General features: G+C 48.9%; 1 long non-coding RNA gene across 1 annotated transcript; it reads right to left on the reverse strand.

Annotated features, from left to right (window-relative positions):
- Positions 1-3,488: 3,488 nt before the first annotated feature.
- Positions 3,489-4,680, reverse strand: LOC114808832. Its single transcript, XR_003756600.2, has 2 exons — positions 4,616-4,680; positions 3,489-3,748 (listed from the first exon to the last, which is right to left on the reverse strand). It is a non-coding gene; the product is annotated as an uncharacterized LOC114808832 (long non-coding RNA).
- Between the last annotated feature and the right edge of the window lie 540 nt (positions 4,681-5,220).

A 5,220-nucleotide genomic window follows, 5' to 3' on the forward strand; every position in this document is an offset into this window, starting at 1 on the left:
GGGGGTTAAGATTGTGAGTCCCATGTGGGTCGGGGACTGTGTCCAACCCAATTACCTTGTATCTACCCCAGCGCTTAGTACAGTGCCTGACATGTAGAAAGCCCGTAACAACACAGTTACTATTATTATTAGTATTATTATCACTAGCCTCTGAATTGTCCCAACCTGCTTGCATCCCTGGTTAGAACATAAACTCCTTGAGGGCAGGGACCACCAAGCTGGGTATAATAATAATAATATAATAATGGCATTTGTTAAGCATTTACTATGTGCAAAGCACTGTTCTAAGCACTGGGGGGATACAAGGTGATCAGGTTGTCCCCCGTGGGGCTCACAGTCTTCATCCCCATTTTACAGATGAGGGAACTGTAGGTCAGTGGGTGGTAAGTGGCACCCTGGCCATGCCCTGGGGAGAGCAGTTACAGTGTCCTCTCCCTGCGAGGGGGCAGAGTGGGAAGTAAAGAGCTTCTATAGGTGGAGAAGCAGAATGGCTTAGTGGATAGAGCTCGGGCCTGGGAGTCAGAAAGACCTGGATTCGAATCCCAGCTCCGCCTGGGAGCTGTCAGCCGTATAAGTCACTTCACTTCTGGGCCTCAGTTCCCTCATCTCTATATTGGTGATTAAGGCTGTAATCCCCATCTGGGACGGGGACTGTGTTCGACCTGATTAACTTGTATCTACCCCAGCGTTTAATACAGTATCTGGCACATAGTAAGCACCTAACAGATACCATAAAAAATGGTGGGGATCCTCTCTGCCAAGAGCTCCTCCCTTCTCCCTATTCACCCCCGCCATTCTTTTGTGAGCTTGAACAATCGGTCAATCGGTGGTATCTGTTGATTGCTTATTCTGGGCAGAACACTGTGCTAAACACTGGATGAGGACAGTAGAGTTGGTAGATATGATCCCTGACCTCAAGGAGCTTAAAGTCTAGTGTGTGCAGCACTGGATGGAGCAGTTGGGAGAGGACAATAGTTAGTAGACACCGTCCCTGTCCTGAAGGAACTTGGAAGGGGACAGTGGAATCAGGGGACACCATCCCTGCCTTCAGGGAGTTTACAGTCTTATTCCCCTTTTACAGATGAGGAAACAGGCCCAGAGAAGTGAAGTGACTTGTCCAAGGTCACCTGGCAGTCAAGTGGCAGAGCCGGTATTGGAATGTCTGCCTCCTAGGCTCTTTCCGCTAGGCCACGCTGCTTCTGAACTATTCCAAGAGACACAGGTTAGTTGTGTCCCGATCTGCTTTCCTTCTCCCTCAGTTCCCCTGTGCCAGCTCCAAGTGAAGGGATCAGTCTTGAGAAGGTTCAGGACAAAGCAGCCCCGTAGAAATTAAACATCGTAATGATATAAAAACAGTAAGCAGATCTGCTTGACAGCTCTGACAGCCATTTGTTATTGAAAACAGCATTTACGATGTCAGTCCTATAAGGGAACGGGTTTGAATTCAAATAATTACAGCTGATAGCACAACAAAGACTCCTTGTAGTCAGTCACCCTTCACAAATACCGCCCATGAAACCTTCCAAACCGCTGAAAGGAACACTGACAACAAGAACCAGCAAATAAATATAAATCGGAGACACCACTGAAGATCCAGGAAGCACCCTCCCCTTGTCCCCATCCAGAACTTTTCGACTGAAGGGAATCAGAAAATTGTTAACCTGAACCCGTTTTTGCACTCTGGCTCGTGTGTCCAAACCAGGAACGGTCATAGTGATTATGGTATTTTTCAAGGCCTCGCTGTGTACTGGGTGCTGGGGCAGATACAGGATAATGAGCCGTAGTAGTGGAAATAGTATTTATTAAGTGCTTACTGTGTGCGGCCCCCCTCAGGGTTACCCCGGGAGAGTTCCCAGTACTCTACCAGTCTCGACTACAGGAGGGAGAGTCTGGCGGAGGCATATCCACTCCCTTCCTAGCTTGGGCAGTGGCTAGTGAGTGGAAGGCAATCTGCCACAAGTCAAAACTCACCCGTGCTGGGCAGCAGTGGCACGGGAGAGAGTCGAGGGTGAAGACTCAAGTTTATGGAGCAGAAGGAGGCAATGGAAAACCACTTCCGTATTTTTACCAAGAAAACACTATGGTTACACAACCAGAATGATTGCAGATGGAGGTGGGGCATCAGGGAGAGATGTATCCGTGGCGTCGCTATGTGTCGAAGATGACTCGACGGCATAAGACAAGACCAGACTGTACAGAGCAGTGCTCTAAGCATGGGGAAAGAATACTCTCATTTTGGATCGGGAACACGTCTGTGTATTGTTATATTGTACTCTCTCAAGCGCTTAGTACAGTACTCGGCACACAGTAAGCACTCAATAAATATGAATGAATGAATGCTCAGGTGGAAATTAGACATGGTCCCTGGCTTTCAGGGACTCACAATCTAAAAATAAAACTGGGGAGAGGGGACTGGTGACAGACATATAAGAAGAAAGGAAACGAAATTATTAGGACCACACAGAGACATGAACAAACATACAAAATACACACAAAAAACGAATAGGGCACTGATTTGCTTCCTTTATTCAATCTTTCCCTCCTGTGACCCATAACACTTATATACATATCCATAATTTGTATGAATATCTGTCTCCCCCTTTAAACTGTCAGTTAATTGAGGGCAGGGAAAGTGTCTGCTACCTCTTTTATATTGCCAGTGCTCTGTGCACACTAAATGCTCAATAAATACAATTGATTAATTGATCCAAAGGCCAGGCCCCAATTTCTGGAGGATGGATCTCTAGGCTTGGCGGTAATCTGGGGTTCCCGTTCACCCCATCTCTCCAGTCTTCTTGCCACGATTAACACTTCTCCTGGTTCCTACATGCCTACTAACTGTATTGCCCTCTTCTAAGCGTTCAACAACAGCTCTCTGCACTCAGTAGACTGTAGTCTTCTTGAGGGCAGGGAGAGTGTGTACTATCTCTGGGACCCTTCCAAGTGATCAGTACAGTGCTCTGCACTCAGGCTAGACTAGAAGCTCCTTTAGGGCAGTGATCCTGCTTACTAATTATCATTCTCTTCCAAGCCCGTAGTACTCCGCTGAACCCACGGTAGATTGTAAGATCCTTAAGGGCAGAGATCCCATCTATTAACTCTATTGCACCTCCTCAAGGTCCCAGTACAATGCTTTACACACAGTAAATTGGAAGCCTCTTGAGGGCAGGGTTCGTGCTTATTAACATCAGACTTTCCAAGCATTTAGTACAGCTGTCTGGTATGAAACTGGATCAATGGCCACCGAATGTCAATCTCTTGGGCCTTACCGAAGCTGGGAAAGAGAGAAGAGAAAGATGGAGATAGGAGAAAGGTGGAGAGGGAAGAGAGAGAGAGAATGTATGCGTGTGTGCACATGCTTATAGTTTACTTATAGTGTGGCAGAGCACTGACTTCCCATTAATAATACAGTGAATTTCAGCAGCAGAATAAATTCCATAAAGTAGTAAATTGCAGGGGAAAGTAAAGAAAACTCGTGGCTGAGGAAACTCAGTCCATTACGGGTCTTTTATTAGATCGAAGCCTATGGAGTCAAATGGGCTCTCCCAAGCACAAACATGTGGGAAAAATGGGGTCCTCATCCATCAGGTCCTCACAGTCCCTTCCCAAAGGCGGGAAGGCAGTGGCAGCGAGTCGTCCTTGAAAAGGCCTGGATAGGACCTCGGGGAGGGCGGAAGGCCCCCCTCATCCAGACCTCTGGCAGAAGTGCTGTAGAAACTCTCTTTGGATCAGCGGCCATTGACACCGGCTGTGAAATCACACCAGCGCGGGAGGCGGTTGAGGGATCGAGCTTCCCTAGCCACCCGGTAATAATAATTGTGGTATTTGTTACGCTGTTACTGTGTGCCAGGCACCATCCTAAGCACTGGGGTAGAGGCAAGATAATCAGGTCCCATGTGGGGCTCACGGTCTAAGCAGAAGGGAGAATGGGTTTTGAATTCCCATTTTCTAGATGAGGGAACTGAGGACCAGAAAAGTGAGGTGGTTTGCCCAAGGTCACCCTGCAGACAAGTGGAGCCGGGGATTAGAACCCAGGTCCGGGCTCTTTCCACTAGACTGAGCTGCTTCTTAGTATTCCGAATTCCCCATGTAAGGCATAGGCTAATAGCTCCACCCAGCCTGGGCAAAGAGCAGGAAAGCGGGAGACAACTGGAGAAGCCCAGTGGAGAGGCTGGCGGGCCCATGGAGGGCAGAGCCTTGGGCTCGGCGCTGTGGTGAGATACACCTGCTCGAGTCCTTTTCCTGGGCCCAGAAGCCCTTTCACTTCTGAGCCTCCTGCTTGCAGCCTTCCCCATCTTCCAGCCTTCCTGAACCTTCCTGAATCAACCCAATCAATGGTACTTACTGAGCACTTACTGGGTGGAGAGTGCTGTACTGAACACTCAGACGAATACAATACATTAGAGTCCATCCCTGCCCTCGAGGAGTTTTTGGTCTAAGGGAGGATCGTACAATTCCACCCCCCAGCTCCTCTCCTAAAGGTCACACCTTCCCAACTAAGCACTTATCAATCGATGATATATCAATCGATGATATTTATGGAACGCCTATTATGTGCACTCCCAGCCCCCCTGCCACCTCCAGATCACCTCAGTACATGTCAGTTCACACCTACTATTTGATCCCTCCTTCATCCTTCTCTCTGTTCAGTCTTTCCTCCTGTCTCCAAATGATAGTTTTTGCTCTGCGCACAGTAAGTGCTCAGTAAATACGATTGGCTGACTGACTGACAAGAGTCCGGCGCTTAGCAACGATTCTTGACCCCTGGCCCAAGCTTAACAAATCCCATCGTTACGATTATGATGGGTCAGCCGGGGAGGGGCTGCGGGCTTAGGCTTTGGACACGCGGGGGCCAGGGATCATCGAGTCCTGGCCATCGGCCCCCTTGCCACAGGGAGTTGGGGCCACTGTGCAATCATGTTCCCGCTCCGGCCCTTCCGGCCTTCCGGGGCATTCCCGGGCCCGGAGAGCTAGCCGTCCCCGGGAACCTTGGGAAGAAAGCCCAGAGCCCTCCTGCCCCAGGCAAACCCGGGACCACCCCTCTTTCTCCCCCCCTAATCCCACCAGCCACCCCCACCGGGGACACAGGGTCATGGGCACTTCTAACTAATGCCAAATAAACAAGACAAAATTATGTGTAATTACTCCTAAAGTCATTGAGTTGTTTCAGTAATTGACCCGTGCGTTCTTTAATCTTTAATGCTCTTTTAAAATTCAGCC

The sequence above is a fragment of the Ornithorhynchus anatinus genome, unplaced genomic scaffold (genome assembly GCF_004115215.2).
Source record: "Ornithorhynchus anatinus isolate Pmale09 unplaced genomic scaffold, mOrnAna1.pri.v4 scaffold_264_arrow_ctg1, whole genome shotgun sequence".
Classification (NCBI taxonomy): domain Eukaryota; kingdom Metazoa; phylum Chordata; class Mammalia; order Monotremata; family Ornithorhynchidae; genus Ornithorhynchus; species Ornithorhynchus anatinus.